Consider the following 8,380-nt stretch of genomic DNA (forward strand, 5'->3'; position numbering starts at 1 on the left):
AAATGGGCAATCAAGCTCATGCCCTTGCATGCATCCTAGTGAGTCTAGCTTAGGTTTGAAGCATCAATGATGTTCAACTCACTCCTAAAAAGACAAAACACTTTCTCATAAAGTGGTTTGGTCAAGATATCATATAGTTTTTTGACACTGCAAACATGCTTGAGATCGATATCTCCTTTAGCAACATGATGACGAATGAAATGATGTCGCACTTGGATATGCTTTGTTCTAGAATGTTGCACAGGATTATAGGGAATCCTAATAGCACTTTCATTGTGACATAACAATGGAACTTTTCTAACATGGATGCCATAATCCTTAAGAGTTTGAGTCATCCAAAGTAACTGGGCACAACATGATCCAGCAGCAATGTATCCAGCTTCGGCAGTAGATACGAATACAAAGTTTTGTTTCTTAGATCACCAAGACACAAGAGTTCTCCCAAGAAATTGACATGTACCCGAGGTGGATTTCCTGTCAACCTTGTCTCTGGCATAGTCCGTGTCGGAATAGACAACAAGATTAAAATAAGATCCCTTAGGATACCTTATGCCAAAGTTGGGTGTATGTATAAGGTATCTCACTATCATTTTCATAGCCAATAGATGACACTCTTTTGGTGCTGCTTGGTATCGGGAACACATGCAAACACTCAACATGATATCAAGACGGGATGCACATAAATATAGCAATGAACCAATGACTTATCGATAAACATTTTGATCAACTAGTTTGTCCACCTTAGTGAGGTAAAGATGTCCACTCGTAGACATGGGGGTTCTCATACCTTTGCATTCTTGCATGTTGAAATTTCTGATTAAGTCCTTGGTGTACTTGGTGTGAGAGATAAACGTACCTTCTCCCGATTAGTGGATTTGCAATCCAAGGAAGAACTTCAGTTCACACATCATGGACATCTCATACTTCTCTAACATCAACTTTCCAAACTTTTCACTAAAATGTGGGTTAGTAGAACCAAACATAATATCATCCACATAGATTTGACATACAAACAGTTCGCCATTAACTCTTTTAGTGAATAAAGTTGCATCAATTTTACCAATATGAAAACCTTTTTCAATGGGAAACTTCATTAGACATTTGTACCAAGCTCTAGGGGCTTGTTTAAAACCATATAAAGCTTTACGAAGTTTGTAGACATGATCGGGTTTTTCTAGGTTCACAAAACTAGGAGGTTAACTAACATAAACTTCCTCCTCAATTTCTCCATTGAGAAAGGCAATTTTCATATCCATTTGGTAAAGAGTTATAACATGGTGATTGGCATACACTAAAAGAATGTGAATGGCTTCAAGTCTAGCAACAGGAGCATAAGTCTCACTGTAGTCCATACCTTTGACTTGGGTGTATCCTTGCGCTACAGGACGTGCCTTGTTGCGTACAACTTGTCCGTCTTCATCTTGCTTGTTCCGAAACACCCATCTTGTACCAATGATTTTCTGATCGCCTTCACGCTTTTCAACAAGTGTCCATACTTTGTTTCTCTCGAAGTTGTGTAGCTCTTCATGCATGGCATTCACCCTATCCGGATCTGGAAGAGCTTCTTCAACCTTCAAAGGTGCAATACTAAAGATGAAAGAATAATGATCACAAAGGTTAGCTAAACGAGATTTAGAGCGAGTGATTCTCCCAGTTTTTATGTCACCGTAGATTTGATTCAACGGATGATCTCTGTACACTCATGATCTAACTCTTGATAGCTTCTTGTAGTTGGATGGTGGAGCTTATTCTTCATCATCACCATCTTGAGCGTTGTCGTTGACGCCATCATCTCCTTGAGGTGTTGGTGAGGAAGGTTGATGTGGATCATCACGATGTTCTTCTTCCTCTTCTTCATCATGTCGTGTACCGCTTGTGGATGCTTCCATGTTGTTTTGTGGTTCACCTTGACGTGAGGAAGGTTGAGTTGATGAAGTGCATTCCATCACCTCCATGGGACGAATCTTGCCAATGGACGAGTCTTTGATCGCTTCCGAAGGTTCCTTATCTCCTACATCAATTGGCAATTGTTCGACTTGTGAACCGTTAGTCTGATCAAACTTCACATCTATCGTCTCCTCAACTTTTTGCGTGAAGTTGTTTTAGACACGGTAAATGCGAGGGTTTGATCTGTAACCAAGTAGGAAACATTCATGAGATTTAGGTGCAAATTTAGATCGATGATGCTTATCAAGAATATACCACTTAGAGCTGAATACCCGAAAGTATACAACTTGGGGTTTGTTAATGGTGAGTAGCTCGTATGCTGTTTTACTAAGAAGCTTCTGCAGGTAGAGCCGGTTTATGGCATGGCAAGCTGTTTCCACGGCTTCTTCCCAAAAGTATCTTGGAGTCTTGTATTCGTCAAGCATCGTTCTTGCCATCTCTATAAGAGTCCGGTTCTTCCTCTCAACAACTCCATTTTGTTGAGGTGTGTACGTCGCCGAGAACTCATGTGAGATACCTTCTTTGTTAAGAAAAGTGTCCACATTAGTTTTCTTGAACTCCGTTCCGTTGTCACTCCGAACCTTCTTGATCTTCACTTTAGACTGATTTTGAGCTTTTCGAGCAAAGTACTTGAATATCCTTTGTACCCGCGACTTATCATTAAGAAAGAATAACCAAGTAAATCTGGAAAAATCATCAACAATGACTGAACCATAAGAATTTCCACTGAGGCTCTTGTAAGGATTGGGACCAAAGAGATCCATGTGAAGCAGCTGGAGGGGTATTCTGGTAGTCATGATGTTCTTCACGGGATGACTTCCACCAACTTGCTTTCCTGCTTGACAAGCACTACAAAGTCTATCTTTGTCAAAGATAACATCTTTAACACCAAGAATATGTTCACCTTTGGTAAGTTTGTCAAGGTTACGCATACCTACATGTCCTAACCTTCTATGCCATAACCAACATTTAGAATATTTTGCAATAAGACATGTACGGGGTTTGTGTATTTTAGAGAATCAACAATGTATAGATCACCTCTACCGAAAACATTAAAGACAATTTTATGGTTGTCGCTTCGAAAAACTCGGCATTCAACTTTCGTAAATAGCACATCGAAACCAAAGTCTGCTAGTCTAGATACAAAACAAGATTGTAGCCAGTGGATTCAACAAGCATGACATTTTGAATGGAACTATCATGAGCCACGTCCACCTTACCAAGACCAAGTACCTTACCCTTGGAGTTATCTCCAAAAGTCACATACCTTCGAGGTCCACGGTTTGGTGTGATCTCACGGAACTTGTCTTTATCTTCAGTCATATGATCGGTGAATCCACTGTCGACAACCCACTCCTTACTACCGGCCATGTAGTCTCAACGGTTCGCCATAGGACTAACGTTCCTCATGGTCTTCTCATACTCGATGTCAAAGTTCTCACCTTCGTCGTAGTAGCCATCCTCCACATAATCATCATCGGATGAAGTTCCCTCATAAGAAACAAGAGTTTCATCAGAATTTTGACTATGAAAATGTTCATGTTTATGCATTCAAATAACATCAATAATTATGTTGTTAATAGTAATGACATCTCCTTTGGCACGCATGAGGTCACGAAGCTCAAATATGCATTTATCAAAATTAGAATTGGTTGATTCACTTTCTGAAAAAGCAATGTATTTGTGGACAACTATATCAAGATTTTTCAAGGAATAATATGGATACCTTTTCTCTAAGTCTTTCCACAAGGTATGATCACACGCCAAGTTTTGCAACTGATTAAGCACATTTCTTGGTAATCCTTTAATGATTAGATTGACAAAGTTTTGCAACTGATTAAGCACATTACCAAGCATATCAATTTCATCATCATGAGAAGGATGTATAGGATCAATGGGAGGCACATAGGGATATTCAACATACGTGCGCAAATGGAACTCATAAAATATATCAAACATTTCATCTTTCCATTGTCTAAAATACTCACCACTGAGAATGGGCACTCTACAACTAAAACTCCTTGAACTAGTCACATTCATCTTCCTCCAATGGTGGTTAAACCAAGGTTTTAGAGACCTTGCCCTGATACCAATTGAGGGATCGATACAATATGTGTCTTGATGGGGGGGGCTAAATAGACTACTTGTCAAGATAAATTCCTAGACTTACCCAATTTCAGGGAAGGCAGAAATCTAGCGGTTATATCCTACGCACGCAGAAGTGCAAGGCAGAAGTCAAGTACACCCTACGCACGCAGTTCTAAGAGTATAGCAGCGGAGTAAGGTAGGGAGATCAAACACATGAGGTTGACACGGTGATTTTTGGCATGGTTCCGATAGGTGGCGCTACTGTACATCCATGGGTGAGAGAGTCCATGGAGTGCTTTACCCACAGAGGGTCCACAAAGAAGCGGCCTTGTCTATTCCACCATGGCTTCCGTCCACGGAGGACTAGCCTTACTCACGGTAGATCTTCACGAAGTAGGTAATCTCCTTGCACATACAAACATCTTGGTTCAACTCCACAGCACGAAGTAGGAGGCTCCCAAGCGACACCTAACCAATCAAGGAGGCACCACCCTCCAAAAGGTAATAGATGTGGTAGATCAATGAACTCCTTGCTCTTGTGCTTATAAAGATAGTCTCCTCAACACAAAATTACTCTCTCATAGAATATGCATGGGTAGGATAGGTTGATTTGGTGGAAAGCAGTTTGGGGAGGCTTGAGATCAAGTTTCAAATGATTGGATTGGAATATCTTGGTCTCAACACATGAGTAGGGTGTTCTCTCTCGGAAAATGGATCTGGCAATGAAGTGTGTGTTGTGAGTGCTTATCCCATCAATGAGAGGTGGGTGAAGGGGTATATATAGGCAGCAGCCAAAATCCAACCGTTACCCACAAAGTGGCAAACTCGGTAACATAGAAGTTGAAAACTCTATGGTACTATTTTGCACAATGGTGTGAACTTTTGAATCTCTGTCAGACCGATATATGAGACTCGGTGGCACCGAAAAGGTGGCTAACGGTCATATGGCCAAACTCGGCGGCACCAATACTCAAACTCGGATATTCCGATTTTGTGTACCGAGGCACCCGAAAGTTGGTCACGTAAACTCGGTAGCACCGATATGGATTCGGTGGCACCGGTTTTATGGCAGTGGCTAGGGTTTCTGTCTGATTTCAAACTCGATCCATAATATGGAAGTTGGCGATACCGAGTTTGTGTATGTGGATTTTGACGGAATGTTTATATGGGAAAAATGACTGAGTATTTTTGTGGCTAACTTCGAGCACTTTAAGAAATCAGTTCATTTAAGTACCTCACCCCCTTTTAATAGTATTGGATTTCGTATGGACTCAAAAGTGATTCTCACAAATATAAAATGAAGAGTATTCTAGCTTGAAGCTTGAGCCACTATTATTCCTTTCTTGCATCAAGGGACATCTTCACATAAACCTTTGGCCAAAGCTCTCCATGGACTATTCCTGAAATATCTAGGTAAGATTGTTAGTCCAAGAGACAATGTATGTTGTCATGAACTATCAAAATCACCAAGGGAGCATATGTGCTTTCAAATGTCACCAACATAGTAATTTTCCACTTGGGGTGAGATATTCTAGGGTTGACTCCCTGGAATGACCATGTCAACTTGAGACCCGAGTCAGGGATCTGTATCCATTTGATCATGTCAGGCGAGATCTAATTCAAGCACGTCCCACTATCGACCAACATCTTTGTGACCTTGAGGTTGTGGATTGTTGGTGACACCAGCAATGGCACACACCGAATGACAATGATGTGGTCAGGGTGATCCTCAACATTGTAGATGATGGGAGGGTTGGACAACTTTAGGGGCTGACTTGCTTCTGCAGCTAGCTCTGCATCATTGTCTTCACAAGCCCACTACTTGAGTTGCCTGTGGGAGGAGTGCAAATATGCGCCTCCATCAACACACATGGCATCTTTTGCCTTCTGGAATTCTTGGCCATCAGATCCCTCCTCATGTCCATCATCATTGTCCTTGTCATGAGATTTCTTGTCTCGGCCTCTAGGTGGATTTTATAGCTTGTCCTTCCCGAGGCGACCACCATGGCCCACATAGTTTTTCTTACCAGAAACACTAGCATCATCTTGGCTCTTCTCCTTGTCACGCCTTTCCTACTCTTGCTTCTGTTTCTCGACAATTTTTCCACTTGACGACATTCGGTGAGGTTGTGGCCCTTGGTGAGATGGATCTTCCAGTACGACATGTATATGTGGAGGGACTCGCCGTCTCCCTGAGGAATGATGTGCAGGTAGTTAGGCCATCCCCAGAGCTTGTGGCCCTCGTGGTATACTCCAATAAACTGGTTGCATAGGTCCACTCAGGAGGAAATGGACCCATACGTCAAGTTCATCAACCAACTTCGCACATTACATTTGAATGTCAATGGGAAATAGTTCGCGGATACGTTCTCATCGCGTCCCCCGGCAACTTGGACCGTGATGGTGTATATGCCAAGGAACTAGGACGGGCTGACCTTAGCCTTCACATTTTTCCTACATGTGAGGCTCGAACGTCTTAGTGGAGGGCCATCAGTCTTGCCGCACCTCGTGGGTAAATGTGGGGCAACCTATCTCGTAGGGTAGGCTGTTGTGCACTCAGGGCGTAGGCTCGTCGATGGCTGGGTCTGCACGACCATTCAATTGGCGATGTGTCTCCCACCGCCTCTCAATGGTGGCATGGGCGTCCTCCTTTAGTCTCTCCTTGATGACTTGGCATTGATATCGTTCCTGCTGTGGGTCTGATGAAATGAAGGACATCTCACCCATCATGTCATTCTGGTGGGCATGGTGTCGTTGCTGCTGCGGGGGTGATTGCACAGTGGGTGTCCCGCAAGCACCATGCCCGACAGTGTGCCCCGCGGGCTCTGCTTGGCGTGTTCATGAGGGTCCTGCCACATCCAACTTGTCACGGTTGTCGAAGCTCAGCAGGATTTGGATGGTGGACCTCCAGTCTTCCATCTTCTCCAATGCGAGTGTGAAGTTCAACAAAAGTTGTGCTTGCGCTGGAGCTTCCTCCCTGTTGTTGGGAACGGCATGGTGCAAGGCATGGGTCGCGTTCCTACTCCCGATGGAGCTAGGAGGAATGACACCTCTCCCCGATGCACGTTGCCCTTGCTCACCAGAAGGTCGATGTCAATTTTGGCCTTGCGTGTCTTGAGATTGACGCATAGGGGTCTTGTCCACGTGCCGCCCAAGATCATCGTTGTTTCTGTAGGGGCTGCTTGCATTGGTCATGTGAAGGACGCGGTGGATCCCCCATCGCAGCCACTACTGTTGCTGCAACCATTGTTAGCGCAATGTTGTCTCCGATCACTGCAACAATGGGACATCTGCCGCATCCTTCTCAAGACGAATGCGAGCAACCCCCACGGAACAGCGATGATCCCGGGCAACACACAAACAAGACCACTGTGCATTATTCTTAGGACGCTCATGGCAAAAATCGACATCGACCTTCTGGTGAGGAAGGGCAACTTGCGTTCAGGAGAGGTGTCGCTCCTCCTGGCTCCGTCACGAGTAGGAGCACGACCCACACCTCCCACTGTATCGTTCCCAACAATCGGTAGGAATCTCCGGTGCAAGCCCAACTTTTGCTAAACTTCCCACCTGCACCGGAAAATATGGAAGACTAGAGGACCACCATCCAAAGCCTGCAGAGCTTCGCCAATGGCGACAACACGGAGGCGGCAGGACCCTTGCAAACACGTGAGGCAGAGCCCGCACGACACATTGCTGGGAGTGGTGCTGGAAGGACGACGAGATGAAAGGACGACGCCCACACCACGATCGAGAGGTGGCGAGAGACACATTGCCAATCGAGCAGCAGTGCAGTCTCAATCATTGATGAGCTTATGGTCAGAGTGCACGACAACCTACCCTACAAGATAGGTTGCCCGACATTCATCCATGAGTTGCAGCAAGTCCGCTGGCCCTCCACCAAGACATTCAAGCCTTACCTGCTAGACAAATATGCCGGCAAGGTCAGCCCATCTGAGTTACTTGGCGTATACACCATCATGGTGCAAGAAGTCGGGGGATGCGACGAGAAAGTATCCGCAAACTACTTCCCGTTGGCGTTCAAACCCAATGTGAGAAGTTGATTGATGAACTTTCCACAACGGTCCTTTTCCTCCTGGGGCTGACCTGTCCATCCAGCTTGTTGGTGCATACCATGGGGGCAACAAGCTCTAGGGATAGCCGAGCGATGTGAAGATTATCCCCTAGAGATATGGCGAGTCCCTCCGCAAATACATACAAAGATTTAGCCGTGTTGACCACAACATCCCTAATATCCATCCGGTTGTTGTGATTGTTGTGTTCCACACAAAAATTTGCAATGGGCAGATGTGTGAGGAGATGAGAATCAACAAGTTATGTGACATTG

General features: G+C 44.5%; 1 pseudogene; it reads right to left on the bottom strand.

Annotated features, from left to right (window-relative positions):
- The window catches only part of LOC123396483, a 32,808-nt pseudogene extending 24,639 nt beyond the window's left edge, over positions 1–8,169 (bottom strand).
- Between the last annotated feature and the right edge of the window lie 211 nt (positions 8,170–8,380).

Source organism: Hordeum vulgare, chromosome 5H (assembly GCF_904849725.1).
Source record: "Hordeum vulgare subsp. vulgare chromosome 5H, MorexV3_pseudomolecules_assembly, whole genome shotgun sequence".
NCBI classification, from domain to species: Eukaryota; Viridiplantae; Streptophyta; class Magnoliopsida; order Poales; family Poaceae; genus Hordeum; species Hordeum vulgare.